A 20,989-nucleotide genomic window follows, 5' to 3' on the forward strand; every position below is an offset into this window, starting at 1 on the left:
GAACTTGGGAGAGAATGTGTGCGGGCAAGGGGCTTCAGTCGTGTCCGACTCTTTGAGACCCTATGGACCGCAGCCCACCAGGTTCCTCTGTCCACAGGATTTTTCAAGCAAGAATACAGGAATAGGTTGCCATGCCCTAAGCTGGGGGATCTTCCTGACCCAGGGATTGGACTCACGTCTCCTATGTCTCCTGCATTGGCAGGTGGGTTCTTTACCACTTAGCACCACCTGGGAAGACCTGAAAGAGAAATGTAATCTAATTCAGTAAGAATAAAATGTATCACACACACACACACACACACACACGCACTCTCTATTTTAATGGTTAAGTAAAATAAGAAACACAGACTATAACTTTTCTTTGGAAGTTCAGTAGATGTTTCTGTGGCATAGTTTAAAAATTCCTCATAGACCCTTAGTACAAAAGTACAAAGTGAAGTCGCTCAGTAGTGTGCGATCCCATGGACTGTAGCCTACCAGGCTCCTCTGTCCATGGAATTTTCCAGGCAAGAGTCCTAGAGTGGGTTGCCATTTCCTTCTCCAGGGGATCTTCCCAACCCAGGGATTGAACCCGGGTCTCTGGCATTGCAGGCAGACGCTTTACTGTCTGAACTACCAGGGAACCCATAGACCCTTAGTTACCTATGAAATCAAGTCTAAATTCTTCAGTTTGGCTTCAGACAACCTGACTCATATCCCGCTCCACCCACCACTATTTCCCAGTCATCCCCTTCTGTAGCCACACCTGTAGCTTCAATGTGCAACAGACCTTCTTTCATGCGTCTCCCATCTGGCACATTCTTCCTTCCCCTATTCATGCCGATCCTCCAAATCGTGGCTGAGCTTCTATTTCCTCTCTCTAAACCTTCCCTTGCTTCCTTGATTCTCCCCACCCGACTCCCATCTCTTCCAAGGACGAGTTCCTGAATCATTGATTGTCTGAACATCCTAATCCCTATTTTCAATGTTTTCCTAACAAGTTGAAAAGTATATTCTTGAGAGTGTGAACTTTCAGATTTCTATTAAACGGCAGGTACATTAAGTAATGACAGGTACAAATTGTATGAATATACCACCACACCCACTCATATTCACATAGGGGATGGGAGCCTAAAATCAGGGTTTATGTTATGTTATGTTCATGCTGATCCCACTCTGAGACAAGACCCTGAAGCTTGCCCTCCCATGAGTGTTATTCTCAGTGTCTAATAGTGGCCTTCACTAGCTCTGTTACTTCTTGTCATCCTCTATCCTCCTCTTTTTGAACCCAACTTTTTAATCTTAGTTCAGAACTCTGTATTCAACATATTGGTCCAGTAAGAGTTGAAGTAGGGGTCAAAACAAAGAACTTGGGGTTCGGAGATCTAGATTAGGAGATGCGGGGCTGAGTCCCTCTGCCACTTGGAGTAGTTGGGTTCACTTGGACAAGTCAGTGGGCTTCAATTCCTTCATGTGATTCATGTCCGACTCCTTGCAACCCCATGGACTACAGCATGCCAGGCTTCCCTGTCCTTTACCATCTTCCGGAGTTTGCTCAAACTCACATCCATTGAGTTGGTGATGCCATCGAACAATCTCATGCTCTGTCTCCCTCTTCTTCCCCTGTCCTCTATCTTTCCCAGCATCAGAGTCTTTTCCAATGAGTTGGCTTTTTGCATCAGATGGCCAAAAGTAATGGAGCTTCAGCATCATTCCTTCCAATGAATATTCAGGGTTGATTTCCTTTAGAATTGACTGGTTTGATATCTTTGCAGTCCAAGGGACTCTCAAGAGTCTTCCCCAACACCACAGTTCAAAAGCATCAATTCTTTGGCACTCAGCTTTCTTTACAGTCCAACTCTCACATACATACATGACTATATAAATAGAAAAGCACTGAATAAAATAATTAACTTCAAATATCTGTTCTTTGTGGTTAGCAGTAGTCTTTTGATGCTTGACTCCATGTTTTTCCTAGCAAAAAAAATAAAAGTTAATATATGTATATACTGGCTCCTCCCTTACCTCTTCAGAGCAGTTCCTCAGAGCTATCTCAGAGGCTGGCTTCCAGATTGTTGTCCTCAGAAAGGTTCCTCAATAAAACTTAACTCACAACTTTTATGTTGTGCATTTTTCTTTCAGTAGATATTGACAGGATTAGGTTCAGTGGAACAATAGACAGAGGTTTTATCAAGGGTGAGTTAAAGAAAGAATAGGAGATGTGGTAGCCAGGACATCTCATTCAGGAAGTTTTGTTGTGAAGTGGACTAGAAAACTGGGTAGTGGCTGGAAGGGAATGTGATATTAAGGCAAAGAACAGATACCCAAAACCCAAGCATTAAAAAAACAAATAGTTGATGGCAAACCCAGATTTCCTATTGGAAAGAAACTGATCCTATAAGGAAAAAAAGGAAACACATCCAAACACATCTTTCTAGATATCATCACAGATTTAGTACTGTAATGCAAAATCTGAGTTGAATCTACTTATAAATATAAGTTCTTTTAGGATGGCACGTGTTACACTAATTTTCAAGCCCGTATATCTCTCTTGTTAGGTTTTAAGGTCCCAGACAATATGTTTCTTATTTTTGAATTCTCTAGAGACTACCTACAGTGCCTTAAACTTAATAAATTGTTCAGTAATATTGTTTCTTGAAATCTAGCAATTCAACAGTTTGTTGAAGTGAAGTTCATTGAAAGCGACATAAGTGGTTGCCTCTTCTGCCAGCTAACCTGACTGACATGGGCTCTTGTTCCTGTCCTCTGACCACTGGGAAGAATTGAGGCATGATTCTCCTAATTTCCTCTCTTTAAAAGTGACAAAATAAAATTCCTATTTGATGGCAAGATGAGAAGAACTAAAATATCAAATTTTTCTTTGCTCATTTGGCCCTCCTCCATCCCCTTTAGTATGTATTGTGCTTCTGCATTAGCCAGACCTTCTTAGGGGATACGATTTCTTCTGAATCTCATTAATGGTAACAACTCCTTAGGAAATAATCTTCCTTCTAAGTATTGCAAGGGGCCGTGACAATCTATGACTCACTACTCACTTTGTACATGTAGATCTGGATTGTGTAAACTGTCAACAACATTTGATGCACATAATATAATCCTTTGTCTCAACTTGAATGGGTGGAACACTCTTCAGAGCTTTCTCAAAGACTCTCTCCCAGGTTATAATCCTCAAATTGGCTCATGTAGAATTTTCTATTTCTTTCTTAGATTGGCTATTGATTAATTTTTCCATCAACAAAAGTCATACAAGATAAGCTCCTTCTGGGCTCAAAGGGCAAAAGGATTGAAGGCAGTGGTTTACCTGCCCTGAGGCAATTGATGGATGAGTGTGTTGAATGTGTGTGTTCATGAGGTGGGTGTTATGCCCACCGGAAGGTAATGTAATTTAAATACTATTGCAATAAAATATATTTTAGAATGTACAATTTGAAAAGTGCTTTATATGTGTGTTTTCTCTTCCAAAAACTCACAAAAACCTATGATAGATATAAATAAAGGTATGACGAACCTAGTGCGTGCATCCTCACTTGCTTCAGTCATGTCCCACTCTTTGTGACCCTATGGACTGTAGCCTGCCAGACTCTTCTGTCCATGGGATTCTCTAGGCAAGAATACTGGAGTGGATTGCCATGCCCTCCTTCCCAACCCACAGATTGAACCCGGGGCCTCGTGCATCTTCTGCTTCACAGGTGGATTCTTTACTGCTGAGCCACCTGGGAAGCCCCATGACAAACTTAGACAGTGTATCAAAAACAGAGACATCACTTTGCCGACAAAGGTCCATACAGTCAAAGCTATGGTTTTTCCAGTAGTCATGTATGGATGTGAAAGTTGGGTCATAAAGAAGGCTGAGTGCAGAAGAGTTGATGCTTTCAAATTGTGGTGTTGGAGAAGACTCTTGAGAGTCTCTTGGACAGCAAGGAGTTCAAACCAGTCAATCCTAAAGGAAATCAGTCCTGAATATTCATTGGAAGGACTGATGCTGAAGCTGAAACTCCAATACATTGGCCACCTGATGCAAAGTACTGACGCACTGGAAAAGACCCTGATGCTGGGAAAGACTGAAGGTGGGAGGAGAAGGGGATGACAGAGGATGAGATGGTTGGATGGCATCACCAACTTGATGGACATGTGTTTGAGCCAACTTCGGGAGATAGTGGGGGACAGAGGAGCCTGGTATGCTACAGTCCATGGTGTTGCAAACAGTCAGAAATGACTGAGCAACTGAACAATGACAACAACCCCTCCGTGCTAGATATTTTTGCCTTCTTTCTATTTCTCCTCTCAAAGAAACTCGCAGGATTCTGGGCTAGATTCTCCCTACCTTCTTAGTCTCTAGATAGAATCTGGACCTAAGACTGCTTATCTTTTCCTTGGACAGCTTCCTAAATTTTATCTCCAGCCATAATCTTTCTCCCCAACACAAGATTTGTATCTGCAATTGTCTACCTGGCATTTCCATTCAGATGCTTATTAGCCATATAATCTAAAAAAAAAAAAGAATATTTGGTACTTCCTCCCTATACTCCCAGACATACTCTTTTCTCCAGTCTTTCCCATCTCAGTAAACAACAGTGCATTTTTACCAATAACTCAGACCTTGGTGGTGGTTTAGTCACTAAATTGTGTCTGATGCATGAGACATCATGGTCTGGAGCCTCCCAGGCTCCTCTGTCCATGGGATTCTCCAGGCCTGGAGTGGGTTACCATTTCCTTCTCCTGGGGAATCTTCCCAAGACAGGAATTGAACCTGGGTCTCCTGCATTGTAGGCAGATTCTTTACCAACTGAGCTATGAGGGAAGCCCAAATCAGACCTTAATTCCTCTTGTTATCTCAAGTTCAGTTCAGTTCAGTCACTCAGCCGTGTCCGACTCTTTGCGACCCCATGAATCGCAGCACACCAGGCCTCCCTGTCCATCACCAACTCCCGGTGTTCACTCAGACTCACGTCTATCGAGTCAGTGATGCCATCCAGCCATCTCATCCTCAGTCGTCCCCTTGTCCTCCTGCCCCCAATCCCTTCCAGCATCAGAATCTTTTCCAATGAGTCAACTCTTCGCATGAGGTGGCCAAAGTACTGGAGTTTCAACTTTAGCATCATTCCTTCCAAAGAAATCTCAGGGCTGATTTCCTTCAGAATGGACTGGTTGGATCTCCTTGCAGTCCAAGGGACTCTCAAGAGTCTTCTCCAACACCACAGTTCAAAACCATCAATTCTTCGGCGCTCAGCCTTCTTCACAGTCCAACTCTCACATCCATACATGGCCAATGGAAAAACCATAGCCTTGACTAGACGGACCTTAGTCGGCAAAGTAATGTCTCTGCTTTTCAATATGCTATCTAGGTTGGGCATAACTTTTCTTCCAAGGAGTAAGTGTCTTTTAATTTCATGGCTGCAATCACCATCTGCAGTGATTTTGGAGCCCCCAAAAATAAAGTCTGACACTGTTTCCACTGTTTCCCCATCTATTTCCCATGAAGTGATGGGACCGGATGCCATGATCTTCGTTTCCTGAATGTTGAGCTTTAGGCCAACTCTTTCACTCTCCACTTTCACTTTCATCAATCTCAAAGCTCATGTCTAATCCATGAGCAAATACTCATGACTCCACTTTCAAAATACATCAGGAATCCAACTTCTTTTCACCTTCTCCTCCAATCTAGCCAAAATATCATAACTGTTTGCCTTGATCCTCCTGTGTCTGTGGGCTCTGCATCCATGGATTCAACCAACCACAGGTTGAAAATATTCAGAAAAAATATCCAGAAAGTCCCAATAAGAAAAACTTGAATTTGCTGTGCCAGGCAACTATTTATGTAACATTTACATTGTATGAGTTGTTATAAGTAATTTAGAGATGATTTAAAGTATATGGGAGGATGTGCATAGGTTACGTGTAAATAATACATCATTTTCTATAAAGGACTTGAGTATCTGCAGATTTTGGTACCCACAGGTATCTTGCAACCAGTGCCTAGTGGATACTGGCTATGTGTTGCAATAGCCTCTTCCTGCTCTTCCTGCTTCTGCTCTTAAACTACTATACTTTGATCACTATGATCACAGAGCAGAAGTCATTCCTTAAAAACAGAAGCCAGATTACAGCACCCTCTGCTCAAAGCCACAGTGGTTGCTCTTATCATTCAGATAAACCTGAAGTCCTTTCCATCCTTTCCCCAGCCCAGAGGATCTGCCTCTACTTTCAGATCATTACCTACCTGATCGTATCAATCTACCCTGAAAGGGAGTCCAGGGAGGAGATCAGGAATGAGGCACTCTGTGCTCTGGGAAAAATGGACAGAACAGGGTTTCACACAGTTAGATATTTTCAGAGAATTCTATGAGCCCAAATTCTTGCATAGTCTCATCTTTTTGTTTAGTTGCTAAACAAACAACTCTTTTCAGACCCCATGGACTCTAGCTCGCCAGAATCCTCTGTCCATGGGATTTTGGAGTGGGTTGCCATTTCTTGCTCCAGGGGATCTTCTGGACCCAGGGATTGAACCCGCATCTCTTGCATTGGCAGGAGGATTCTTTACAGCTGAGCCACCAGTAAGTAGCTTACCTCCTCCCTTTCATCCTCTTCTCATTCAGCTCTAGCCTCATTCAGTCACTTTTAGTCTCTTATTCAGCTCTAGCCACATTGCCCTCCTAGCCTAAGAGGATACTCATTTGGTTTGCCCAGAGTGTCAGATATTCACATGGTTGGTGCCTTCACTTACTTTTAGATCTCTGTTCAGATATCTTCTTATTAATAGAAAAAGAGGTTTGTCCTGTCCACCTTACATAAAATTGCACTCTTTCCTGTCTATTCCCTTACCTTTCTTTATTGTTCAAAATAACAACATTTATATAACATTTATACACCAGGTACTATTTTTTTTTTTTGCCAGGTACTATTCTAAGTAACTTATATTTAATCCTATCACCCTGTAAAAGTGACTTTACTATTTCTGTTTTTTAAAAATATTTATTTACTTGGCTGTGATGGGTCTTGCAGCATGCAGTATCTTCATTGCAAGTCATGTGAGATCTTGGACTCCCTACATCTTCCCAGGTGGCTCAGTGGTAAACAATGTGCCTCCCAATGCAAGAGACACAGGAGATGCAGGTTCGAATCCTGGGTCGGGAAGAACCCCTGAAGGTGGAAATGGCAACCCACTCCAGTTTTCTTGCTAGGATAATCCCATGAACAGAGGAGCCACAGTCCATGGGGTCCCAAAGAGCTGGACATGCTTGGCCACGCACGCATGCACGGACTCTCTGGTTGCGGCACGAGGGCTCAGTAGCTGCAGCTCTTGGGTTCTAGAGCACAGGCTCAGTAGTTGTGGCCCACAGGTTTAGTTGCTCCAGGGCACGAGATCTTCCTGGATCAGGGATTGAACCTGTGTCGCTTGCATCACAAGGCAGATTCTTAACCACTGGACCACCATAGAAGTCCCACTATTCTTGTTTTATGAAGAAACAGAGGTCCAAAGAGCTGAGATTTGAACCCAGGCTGTTTGGCTCCAGCCTGTGCTTTTAGCTACTCCACTATTTCGCCTCTTGGTAGCCCCAGTCACTGCTGTATTTATTTATTATATCTCACTCTTCCCATATGTTTCAGTTATTGTGGCAGAATCAACCATCCCAGACTTACCAGCTTGAAGCAATAAGCTACTATTTCTTGGGAACTTGGGTCAGAAACTCAGGCAGGGCTTAACTGGGCTGTTATGTATGCTCCCCTTCACGTTGGCTGGTGTCACTCAGCTGCATTAAACTGACTGACACTGGGGAGAAGAATTGGGAGCAAAGGTAGGGAAAATAGTCAATTTTCTCTTTATGCCATATTGCACTGTTTGAACTTGTAAGTTTACAAATGTAGATTAAATATGCTTTTTTAAACTTAGTTTTAGGAGGATAATTTTCACTCTTATCTTCCTTTCCCTCTTTTCTTAACTTCTGGGATACATTCCTTCTGGGCTTTTCTCCTACTTCTTAGACCTTTCCTTAACCTTTTCAGACTCTTTCACTTGTCCCTTAAATACATGGACTAAATAAACATACCGCTCGTTAGAAGGCCTTCATTCAGAAGTATCAGATCTTCATTTCTGTCACATTAGGTGGGGAAAAAAACATAAGCCTAGCCCGTATCCACAGGAGGAGGAAACAGACTCCATTTCTTGATGTCAAGAGTGGCATCTGTATACACGTAGGGAGGAACTGATGGCTGCTACGGCTGGAAACTGTCTTGCACACCACAGAGTGCAAGTTCCATGAGAGGAGGGGCTCATCCGTTTTGTCATTGTCTCTTTAGGGCCTAGAGCAGTGCCTGGCACATAATACATGTACAACAAATATTTATTTAGCCCATGTATTTAAGGGACAAGTGAAAGAGTCTGAAAAGGTAAAGGAAAGGACTAAGGAGTAGGACCAGTAGCCCAGAAGGAATGTGTCCCAGAAGTTAAGAAAAGAGGGAAAGGAAGATAAGAATGAAAATTATACTCCTTTCTTTTCAGATTTAAAAGCTTTAAAAATAAGTTTTAAAAAGCATATTTAATCTACATTTGTAAAGTTACAAGCTCAAACAATGCGAAATGGCATAGAGTGAAAAGTGAGTTTTTTCCCTACCTTTGTTTCCAATTCTCCTCCCCAGTGTCAGTCACCTTAATGCATCCTTTCAGAGCTAAAATATGAATATACAAAGACAAGGATATTTATCCTCTCTCTCTCTCTTCTAATGTATGCAATTAGTAGAATACAATTCACATGATTCAGCCTCTGGCATTTTTTCTCTTAACCTAACTTCCAGATCATTCCACATCAGTACATATAGAACATTTTCTTTCTTTCAAATGGTTGCATAGAATGGTTCCATTCTTAGGCTGTATCTTTAGCTTTCAAAATTAGAAGGCAATTACTGATTTCATTAGACCTGAAAAAGTAGAGATTGCAGATTGGGATGAAGATTGAGGGGTCAGAAAGTAAACAAGGAGAGGACAAAGGAAAAAGAAATAAAAGATGAATATGCAGGAGCAGTCTTATATCCTTAAGAATAAAGGTAACAAGGGACAGGGGGATTGAAAACGCACAAAAGGGAAGCGATAAGTAATAGAGCAAGCCTCTAAGGGGATTGGAAGGGATTAACTCTGAGAGGACAGAACACTTCTAAGGAGAAAGAGAGAGAAGGAAAGGAAGGCTGGGGCTGCAGGTAGTCTTTGTAAAGGTAGCAGTTGGGAGCTAAGGAAATTCATCCTTCAGTTCAGTTCAGTTCAGTAGCTCAGTTGTGTCCGACTCTTTGGGACCCCATGAGTTGCAGCATGCCAGGCCTCCCTGTCCATCACCAACTCCTGGAGTTTACCCAAACTCATGTCCATTGAGTTGGTGATGCCATCCAGCCACTTCATCCTCTGTCGTCCCCTTCTCCTCCTGCCCCCAATCCCTCCCAGCATCAGGGTCTTTTCCAATGAGTCAACTCTTTGCACGAGGTGGCCAAAGTATTGGAGTTTCAGCCTCGGCATCAGTCCTTGCAATGAACACCCAGAACTGATCTTTAGAATGGACTGGTTGGATCTCCTTGCAGTCCAAGGGAGTCTTCTCCAACACCACAGCTCAAAAACATAAATTCTTCAGCACTCAGCTTTCTTCACAGTCCAACTCTCATATTCATACATGACTAGTGGAAAAACCATAGCCTTGACTAGATGGACCTTTGTTGGCAAAGTAATGTCTTTGCTTTTTAATATGCTCTCTAGGTTGGTCATAACTTTCCTTCCAAGGAGTAAGTGTTTTTTAATTTCATGGCTGCAATCACCATCTGCACTGATTTTGGAGCCCCCTCAAAATAAATCTGACACTCTTTCTACTGTTTCCCCATCTATTTGCCATGAAGTGATGGGACCAGATGCCATAATCTTAGTTTTCTGCATGTTGAGCTTTAAGCCAACTTTTTCACTCTCCTCTTTCACTTTCGTCAAGAGGCTTTTTAGTTCCTCTTCACTTTCTGCCATAAGGGTGGTGTCATCTGCATATCTGAGGTTATTGATATTTCTCCTGGAAATCTTGATCCCAGCTTGTGCTTCTTCCAGCCCAGCGTTTCTCATGATGAACTCTGCTGTTGCTAAGTCACTTCAGTCGTGTCCAACTCTGTGCGACCCCATAGACGGCATCCCATCAGGCTCCCCCCGTCCCTGGGATTCTCCAGGCAAGAACACTGGAGTGGGGTGCCATTGCCTTCTCCGGATGAACTCTGCATATAAGTTAAATAAGCAGGGTGACAATATACAGCCTTGACATACTCCTTTTCCTATTTGGAACCAGTCTGTTGTTCCATGTCCAGTTCTGACTGTTGCTTCCTGACTTACTGGTCTCCTTTTCCTCAGAAATGTAGGAAGCAAACTTTTTACATTTTTTTAAATTTGAACCAGAACGGGTGTGTGGGTAGAGTTCAGTAAGAACTTAGCAGAGTGTGACGATTGGGAATAGCAGGAGATAGGGACAGGAGAAATTCTGAGTAGCAATATATTAAGGACAGTTTGGGGCTCACCAAGGTTGCCTTGCCACAGGCTGTATATTGTACATGGTAGTCCTGACTGAAGTTGGGACACCCTTGGTTTGCAGTGGTACGAATCCTCGGGGTTATGTTTTTTCCAGCACTGCAGCGAGTGTACAAGCTTGAATTGTTACAGGCTAAAGGTTTTGCAGGTGATGGAGAATCAAGGAGGTCACTGAGTTGAAGATGTTGGAGAACACAATAGACCATTTATGCACAGGACGGTGAGACCCTGACTGCACATCTCTCGCTGATGGTCTGAATACAGGTTTGCAAGTCCAGCGATGGCACACTGCCGAGCCGTAAAGTTTGCATCCACTCTCTGCCAAGAGTGGCGTCTCCAGAAAATCTTCACGAGGGGACTTAGGCGGGTCGAGTTGAGTCGGGGTTGGGTAGTGACTGCAAGAAGCAGATGGTCGTGAAAATGTGTGCTGGGCAAACAAACTGGCTTTACTATGACTGTACACTCGAGAGCCCAGTGGGAATCACAGGAGAGACCAACTCATTCCCTCTGACCAGACTCCATCCTTTGGAGTCAAAATAAATAACAGTATAAACACAGTATGAACACTAGCGCCAACCCGCGCCGCATGGCGATGACGTCATTCTCGCGGGAGCAAGCGGCTACCGTTAGGGTAGGTACAGTCCATCAAAGCAGTCTGAATACATTTCACATTTTAGCCTCTTCGCCTTCAAGTGTAGCGCTTACCCTTCGGACTTCAGCAGTTTGAGGTAGCAATAAAATAACTGCGGCTCCCGACCACCCTCCTAGTCGTCTGTTACCATGGAAGCGCTCGGGTAGTTAGGCTGCGGCGACGCCACGTTACGTCACTGTCCAAGTGCATCTCAGGAGGGGTGGTTCTGCCTGGTGTTGAGGGAGAGGCAAGTAGCCCCGGGGACGCTGCCCGCGGCGCCCACCGCCCCTTGAGTAATTTTGATCCCTACCAGACGCCGTTGGCATGTGACCCCACCTACTTCGGGGGTGATCTCCCGCCTTCAGACTCGCAAGCCGCCCAGCCCCAGCCGAGAAGCCCCGCCCCCCATGAATCAGCTGATCTCACGGCCCGCTGAGCTGCGGGGCTCGCGCCGGATGCAGACCGCGGCGCCGCTGGTGGAGCGTCAGGTGAGCGGGCGCCGGTCCCGGGTTGGCTCGTGGCTTCGGAGGGCTGACCGGCCGGGCCCTCCAGCGTGAGGGCGGCCGGGGTCCGAGATAAAGGCGGAGGCGCAGGCAGAGGCCCGGGAGCGCTCTGCGGGGATCCGCGGAGACGGCGCCCCCGTTTTCCCAAGCCAGCGTCCGCCCCGCTGCGCCTGCCTGTCGAGGAGCACCCAACGGCCCCGGCTTCTCCCAGTCGCCCCGGTTCCTCCCTCCTCGGACGGGGCGCCACTGCGGAGACCTCAGCCTCCTGAAATTCTTCGCGTCCCCCCTTCCCGCCTCCATCCACGCTGCCTCCCAGCCATTCATTCCGGAGGATTTATTGAATGCCCACTGTTGGCGCCGACCAGATAAACTCGGGTCCCTGGCTGCGAACCTTGGTGAGTGTCCCGGGAGGGGTTGCCCCTGGATGCAGCTCGCGGTGGACAGTGGACCAAGGGTTTCGCTGACTTGAAAAGGAGGTCGTGGAAAAAGAAAATGTGATATTAAGAATTAAGAGTTTAGGTTAATCCTTTTGCGTGTCAAGTGATCCAGCACAGGGTGGTAAGTTCTTTTGACAAGTGAAGACAGGAAAATAACACAGGGGTTTTCGTGAGGAAATGGTCCTGACTCTGGTGTTGGTCCTCCGTGTATGTTTGGCTAAAGCGGTGGTGTATTGCTTAGGGCTTTGTTGATGAGGAAAAACACACGGGCTGAAGTGGCTTATCTAAGTACAGTATTTTCTTTTGGGTTTAGAATGGAAAAGGAAATAACTGTTGAATACACACGTTTACCATTTGTCCATGGCATCACCGATGCAATGGACATGAACTTGGGCAAATTTTGGGAGATGGTGAGATTCAGGGAGGCATGGCGTGCCGCAGTCCACGGGGTCGCAAAGAGTTGGACACGGCTGGACGACTGAACAATAGCAGCAGCAACAAACGCTCATCCTTACTCTGTTGCCTTCTGGATTTGTTGGTGGCTGTATATGTTCTTTAAAAGGCTTAAAAAAAATAAAATTGTGTAATGTGTATTTATCTTGAACAAGTACAGAAATTGAGCAAACCTGTTGGTCCAGTATCTTTTCAGTTTATCATAGATAGGGATGATGATTTGGAGTGGCCACTTGACCTCTGAGTTAGTGAATACTTTAAGAATTTAAAAGAGTGGAAAATTTGTTTTTGCAGTAGAGTACAGTGTTTTAATCTTAATAATACAAGCATAATGGTGAAGATCCTAGGCTTTAGACATGGGTGTACCTGGAGCCCCATCAACCTACATCTTTGAGTTTGGGCAAGTTCCTCATCTGTCTGAATTTCCTTATCTTTAAACTGGGGATAAAAGTACTTTCTTCATAACAGTACCTTTACATGTAATGGTTCATTTATTGTATTTTTCTTTTTTACTGAACTTGGCACTGTATGTAAATATTCAATACATTTAGCCATTTTATGTCATTTTCTTTTCCACTACACCATGACCCACTGACTTACTGTTTTCTAAATGATGTGAAAGAGAACTGATTTTTTTTTTTTAGAAAAGAGCTATAGTTTTTAATATCAAGGGTTAGTTTCCAGATAGTTTTATGATGCAGGGGTATATTTAGAGAAAATATGATTTCAAGTTGGTCTGTAGTAAGTTTGGTGTTCCATTAGAGCCTTTTAACAGGGAAAATGCTGATGGAATCTATACCTAGTTTAAATTAATTACTTAGTTTGCAAACTGTGGCTAGTATTGGCAGATGTAAGATTCATAGTTATAAGGAGAAATGTTAAAAGCTGTTGCTGTTTCACAGTATTAAAATTTGAAAAGATAATGATGCAGAAAATAAAGTACCAAGCAAGTAATTTGAGGGGAAGAATTTGAGTGGCATTATGTAAGCCCCTTGTTTTTAAAATTAATTTGAATAATGTGAACTGGTATCCCTTCTCTTCAGATTTGAGCCTTACAGAATTTAGATCATCATTGACTTACTTTGAACGTTTTGACTGTTAAAGAAGCAAAAGGTATGATATGAACCTCACTGAAAGCTGATTTTTTTCATATAATTAGATGGAAAGAGTACTATCCTCTACCTCTTCATGAAAAACATGGGTTTAGTGTAGTATTGCTGGGTCCATTTTAAAAGTATTTCCAAAGAATATGACTGACTTGTAAAAACCTTTTGTAATTCTTTATTGATTTGAGACTAGGTAAGGAGTGGGGTGAAAAACTATGAAGTAAGTAACGAGTGGTGATTTTTGAGCTGGTGTAAAAAAAGCCTTGCTTTAATAAAAAGTGTGAGGTTGAGCTCTTTTCTCAGACACTCAGGGGAATGCTGTGAGGATTTTAATTACTTTGTGAAATTAAACCTACCACATATTCTGATTGTATTAGGAATATACATAATTCTAGTAGACTTAGTTTTGTTTGTTTGTTTTTTTTAGCAATTTTGTCTTTTAACTCTTCATTGATGACCAGGTAATTCAGTCATCAGTAATATGAAAGCAGTAGGCTTAACAGGATATCAGTCCTCAAGAACATGCATGGGAACCACAAATTAAAGCAGCCAACTTGGACTTGATTCTTTTAAGCACTACATTTATTTTCCTGTCCCCACCTCCCATTCCTCTATAGATGTAATGGTGCTATCTTCACATTTTGTCCTGATATGTGCCTATATCACACAATTGATAGAACAGATGAGCAGTTGGTTAAATAGGTGAATTAATTGATCCATGTGGATAGAGCAGCTGCTGCTAAGTTGCGTCACTCGTGTCCGACTCTGTGCAACCCCATAGACAGCAGCCCACCAGGCTCCCCCGTCCCTGGGATTCTCCAGGCAAGAATACTGGAGTGGGTTGCCATTTCCTTCTCCAATGCATGAAAGTGAAAAGTGAAAGTGAAGTCGCTCAGTCGTGTCTGACTCTTAGCAACCCCATGGACTACAGCCTACCAGGCTCCTCCATCCATGGGATTCTCCAGGCAAGAGTACTGGAGTGGGTTGGCATTGCCTTCTCCGTGTGGCTAGAGCACAAATATTCAAATCAGCAAGGTAATGAATACTTTGTGGGGTCTCTTGTAGACTTAATCTTTTATTGTAGAGTTTTTGAAGAAAATGTAGCTTTCTCAACTCTTACGGAAAAAAGACTGGGTCAGTGTGATATGGGTAGGTTTTTCATTCTAGGGTTATTTTCTTTCACAACCTGAATTTTTGTTGAGCTGAATTCTTAACTAGGGGCAATTTCCTAAGCAAACATCTAGCAAAGATGATGATAGCAGTTCTTAAAAAATAGCAATAAGTAGAACAATCCAGCTATACTTTTGTAGGGAAATGGATAAACTATGGTTTATTCATGCAATGAAATACTATCCCCTGGTAAAAATGAGTGAACTAGATCTTTGCTTATCAACATGGGATACATCTCAAATACATAATATTGAGTAAAAAAAAACAATTGTCAAAGGATAGATACACACAGTATTATGCAACTGTGTAGAGTTTTAAAACAATATATACTGTTTATTGTTATGTGTATATCTAGTGAAAGTACATAAACGGACAAGAATATACATGGAAATAAGACATATTAACCTTAGAAATAGTGGGTAACCCTGGAAAAGGAAGGTTTGGATAGAACTCCTTCAGGTCTCTGTATAACTTTTTCTTCTGTTTCAAGAGAGCTGAAGCAGATATGAAAATGTGTTAAAATATAACATGGAATGATAGGTGGATGGATTTGTGTTTTTAAAAACTTGTGTATGGTTAAGGTAGTTTGTGAAACTAGAACCTTATAATTTTTACTTATAATTGGGCTCTCTTCCGAGATGCTCTCTTTATTTTACTTTGTAGCTTCTCTCCCTGCAGCAGGAAAAGAATGTGCCAGTGCAGATCCACTGTGTAAAGCTTTTTAAAGAAAGGAGCCAGACCAATTATTAATTCAGATTTATTTTGCTGTTTGACTTGAGCTCCTGGGAGACATGCTTTCCTTAGGATATGAGGAGTGATCCTTCTTAAGAGGCTGCAGGGGAATTCAAGTTCTAGAAACCCTTGAGAAGTGCATGATGGTGAACACTGAGAGTGTAGGGGAGTGCATTGTATCCTAAAACCCTGAAGGGAATTTGGACAGTGACTTAGATACAAAATAACTGTAGGTATCATATAGTCGTTAACATTTACTTTTTTTCAAGTTTGCATTGGTTAAATTTCATTACAGTGTAGTAATCCTAAGTTTTATACTGTGAATGCAGGTGTTCTAGTTATTGCTCAAACAAAATAATTCTCTTTCTACAGGTATTAATAAGTAAACATGATGATAATGTATTAAATGGTTGAGTTATAAATAGTCAATTTAGTGGCGGATCCCTAATATAACTCACAAGTTTAAAAAGAATATTTTCAGGCCTAATCAAGATACCTGTTATTAGCACTTTCAAAATACTCTAAGTGAAATATGTCTCCAGAACAGTATATTTTGGCATGTGTACTCCCTGTTGTGTGTCCCCTTTTTGACCTTAAGCACTGGGTATTATTGATCAGTAAAATAAGAAATAAGTCAACATACTTTGAACTGTATTTCTAGAATGCCTATTTTTTTTAAAAGCAGCCATTTTAATGAAAGAATAGTAGCAAACTATTAAAGGAATAATTATATAAATATATATTAATATATATACATAATTTATATCATAAGTTATACACTGTCAAGTAGTAATAGGCATAAATGGTTGCAGTACCTGGGAATTTGAAATTCATTTGCAGAATTATAATATTTATCAGAATGTTTCTTTGGAATTTTAGTATTTCCAACAAATGCATTTCAAAGAGGTATGCAGTGAGTGCAAAAAAGAGCTAAGTGGATATTGCAGGATATTTATTTTACCATGTTTCCCCCCCTCCCATGAGCAATATTCATTTTAGAAGATTCTCAACAGTTAGAAGAATACAGTTTTAATAGGTTTCAGGGTAAGATTTGTTGTTGTTTTGTCACTGAGTAGTGTCGGACTTTTTACAACCCCATGGACTGCAGCCTGCCAGGCTTCTCTGTCCAAGGGTTTTCCCAGGCAAGGATACTGGAGTGGGTTGCCATTTCCATCTCTAGGGGCTCTTACCGGCCCAGGGATCAAACCTGTGTCTCCTGCATTGGGCAGGCGGATTTTTTTTTTACCACTGAGCCCCCAGGGAAGCCCCCAGGGTGAGATTAGCAGGCCATAAAAGGATAAAAATAAGTAAAAAGAGAGAGATTATGAAGCCTTAATGCCCCTGATTACACCAAAAAGTCTCCATGGGCTAAGGAGAAAGGGCCTGTTCTCTCCTGCGTTATCTGACATCTGTGAAGTGGCATGAAAGAAAAGCATCTTCCTTGTTAGGAAGATTATTAGCAAAGTATGGATGAGAGTTTTTATTATGAGAAGATACTTCCCTTTTGTGTCTAAAACTGACTTTTAATTATATATAAGCATAGAAACCTAATCATTTGAAAGTCTGTGGACAGGAACTTAAGATCAAGGGTTGTCTTCCACTGGGTGCTCTTATGTGTAGCCAGCTTGCACCTAATGGTTCCTATCGTACAAGAGCTTACCAATAAATAAGTCATGGTTTCTGACCTCCCGGAGTTTCTATTTTGAATCAATGACTTAGTAAGTGCATTATCCCATTAGTAACAGCATTATAAGTAGTAAGTACTTTCTAGGCCATCCTACTGACTTTATTTATATGGATTAATTTACTGAATCCCTGAACTCTGGGTCAGGATTTAAGGGGTGGTCAGCTCCCATGTGCTGATAGTGGTAAGGAACCTGCCTGCCGGTGCAGATGTAAGAGACATGGGTTCGATCCCTGGGTTGGGAAGATCCCCTGGAGGAGGGCATGGCAACCCACTTCAGTGTTTTTGCCCAGAGAATCCCCATGAACAGAGGAACCTGGCAGGCAAGTCCATGGGGTCGAAAAGATTCGGACATGACTGAACGACTAAGCACAGCACAGCACAGTTTGTCTACAGGTATTTATTGAGTACTTGTTGTATATCAGGACTGTTTTAAGCAGCTGGGATATAATAGAACATAAGGTGTTTGGGGCTTCCATGGAAGTTTTATATTGGTTCCATACCTGAAGTATAGTAGGTAAGAAAAATACATATGGTGTTAGTTGTTGAAATTTAAGCATTTTAAGGTTAGTATACTAACTTTGACTAAATTATTAAGGTAAATGGACTTTGTCCAGATAATAAAGTTTACTAAATGTGAATACATAGAATTTAATTTTCTCTTTGCATTGGGGATAATTGTTCATTGACATATTTCTGTTCCATATTTAAAATGTTTATTTATATTCTACTTTGTTCCTAAAAGGCAGTTTACAGGAATATGTAAATGTGGCAAAATAAAACGGAGAGATGGAATGAATGGAGCCCAGGTGTGAGATTAGAAAACACAGCACACATACGGTGAAGTCCTAGGCACAGGTGCTGTCCTGTGGGACTCTTATCCTCCCGCCACGAAATCTATAATCCTGCCTGTGTTTATACCTGCCATTTTGTTTCTTCTTGAAATGTAGACCCTTCCTCTCATGAAAGAGCAGTCCCACTGCATGTGTGTTGTGAATGCTGTCCTTTCCCACTTTGTCCAGGATTTTGGTTTTGCCCTCTGTCCTTGTCCCCCTTCTGTCTAGGATCAGTGTCATCGTCCTGCAGACATGTTCAGTTCTCTCTCATCTTAAACCCTGCTCCCCCCAATACACTCTTCATCTTCATGTTTCTCTCCAGCGACTGCTCCTTTCTGTTTGCCATTTCAACACTTTTTTTAAAAGAATCATTTGCACCAACTTTATTTTCATGTCCTCACCTCCCACTTACAGTCAGCCTGCTCTAATCTGGTTTTCAGTCCCCAGCTGAGACCCCAGCTGTGCTGATCAGTCCTTTCTGCTGGAAGCGTTTTCTGCTTTGCTTTGTGTGCCCACATCTGACTCAGATTTCTTCTACCTCTCATGCCACTTCCCACCTCAGTCCTTGCTTGTTGCTCAGTCTGTCCAGGCATCTTGCTGCTTGATTCTGTGCCTTCCCTTTCTTTTGTATGGACTCCACTGTCACTATCCATTGTCTTGATCTCAGATATTGTCCATATGCTTCCCAAGTTCATGTCAACAGTTAAGACCTTTCTTCTGAACACCATACTCATATATTCAGCTGCTCACTTGATATGTACTCTTGGATTTCTCACAGGCACCTTAAATTTATAGAAAAAAAAAAAATTCTTGCCTAACCAGAATCTTACTTTCCACTTCAGAATCCTGTCCCCTCACTTTTCCTCATTTCAGTAAATGGTACCACTACACAGTTGCTCAAGGCAGAAGTCAGAGGTCATCTTTTATTCCTCCTTGCTTATCTCCCCCCTTATATCTAATACATCACTAAGTCCTGATTGTTCTAGGACACAGCACCTCTCACCTTGTTTACCTCTTTCCACCAGATGGGTAGCCTTGTGTGAAATTAAAGAGCCCAGTCTTCCTTCCTTCACTCAGATGAAGCAAGAGAGTATTTTCAGGGAGTGTATTCCTAACAGAACTCATTTGGGCACTGTATGTGACTGTTCACCATAAAATTGACTTAAAACTTTTGAAACGAGTGATGTAAATCATTGCCATTAAAAAGTTGAGGATGCCTACCAAAATGATAGTTTTAGAATACAGGTTCCCAGTCCCTTACTTGTAACCCTTGGGGCAAGACTTGTTTTGAAACTGAGTTTTTCTGATCTTTGGACTAAGATGCATAAACCATATATAACACTTCCTGTGGGGCTTTTGATCCCACCCTACAATCATATTAATACTTCTGTGACAGAACTTATGAAAATGTACATTAAAGGGGTAAAAAGTAAATAGCCTCACGTTAGTTCTAGTCAGGTTTTGCTCTTGGGTGAGTTCAGGTCAGATTAAGTTTTGCCACCAGAAGACTTAAATGAAAAAACTTTTAATTTTCAGAGTTTTTTGGCCTTTGGATTTCTGGCTATGGTATCATGGACCTGTCGATACTTTGCAGCTCTTCTTTCTAGTGATAATTAAAACATCTAGACCAGATTATTTTTTTAGGCACTTCCAGATCATGGTACTAAAACCATATCCTCTGCATGTACAAGTTAGCTTATCTCTCTGTTAAATGTAGTGGGAGGTTGTGTGTCCACCGGGATCTAACAATGGAATCAATTCATTAAGAACCAAGATTTGCTTTTTGTTTTAAAGGGTCATCTGAGAGTTTGATTACTTTACATTTCACTGTGAAGGAGATCATTTGAAGTGTTCAGGGGTATATTTAAACTGAATGTAGCTTTCTTCTGTGGCTCATAGTACTTAGTAGTTGGAGGGGATGCCAGAGTCTATTTTGCTTCTTTTACAGATGCCATTGGTGTCTGGAAAGCCCAGGTGAAGTAAAAGAGGACCCCGCATTATTTGACTCTGTAAATATCACACAGCTTCTGGGTCAGAGCTACTTAATATAATAAAGGCTGTTAGGGAAAGTTATTGTAACAGAAGAAAAGCAGAGTGCAGGGATCTTGACTCACCTGGGGAGAAATATCCTCAGAAGAAGCCTCATAATTAGGCAGTTTTATAACAATTAAAAATGTTAAACAGCAGAAGAACATAAGCAAGTTTAAATGCTATTTGAACGGTTGAGGCGAGTCTTACAGATTTCCCAGAGTGCGGGGGATCATAAAAATATTAGGAAAACAAAATTTTTTAATTTATTTTTCCTGTTTGGGTACATAGTTGAGGAAGTATGTTGGGTTAACTGGATTTGGTAAATGCTACATATTTTAAGTATGTGAAGTAAAACTATAAGCTTTCCACATTTAGCTGTAATATTCCTTTTTAGTTATGTTTCCTTAGTAGTCATTTCCTCTCATTGCCATATTTGAATTTCAGGTGGGCATATCTTCTTAGAAGTATATTAAACACCATTAAAACAAAATTAGATCTATAAATATTGATAAGGATGTCTGTGAAATAGTGTACTAGCTTTTGGTTGCTGCTTATAGCATTCCTACAAATTTAGTGCTCAAAATTACACTAACTTATTATCTCAGAGCTCTTTAGGTTAAAAGTCAGACTCAAGTCTCTCTAGGTTTCAGTGTGTCATCAGGGAAGTGTTTTTTTCTGGAGGCTCTAGGAAAGAATCCATTCCCTTGCCCCTTTCGGCTCCTAAAGGCCACCCATGTTCCTTGGCTTTTGGCTGATCCCTTCCATCTTCAAAGCCAGCAGTTTAGCAGCTCTCTGACCCTGTTTGCATCATCATATCTCTTTCTCGAACTCTCCTCTACCTCTCTTTCCCACTTTTAAGGACTCTGTGA

General features: G+C 41.9%; 1 protein-coding gene across 3 annotated transcripts in view; it reads left to right on the top strand.

Annotated features, from left to right (window-relative positions):
• Nucleotides 11,625-20,989, top strand: part of ALS2 (ALS2, alsin Rho guanine nucleotide exchange factor) — a 59,948-nt gene continuing 50,583 nt past the window's right edge. For 2 of the 3 annotated variants that reach the window (XM_018060838.1, XM_005676376.3), the window contains exon 1: nucleotides 11,634-12,066. The gene's annotated coding sequence lies outside the window, so the exon portion shown is untranslated. Of the gene's footprint in view, nucleotides 12,067-20,989 lie in introns of all 3 variants that reach the window. The other variant, XM_018060852.1, reaches the window with a different exon arrangement.

This window comes from Capra hircus, chromosome 2 (assembly GCF_001704415.2).
Source record: "Capra hircus breed San Clemente chromosome 2, ASM170441v1, whole genome shotgun sequence".
NCBI lineage: Eukaryota > Metazoa > Chordata > Mammalia > Artiodactyla > Bovidae > Capra > Capra hircus.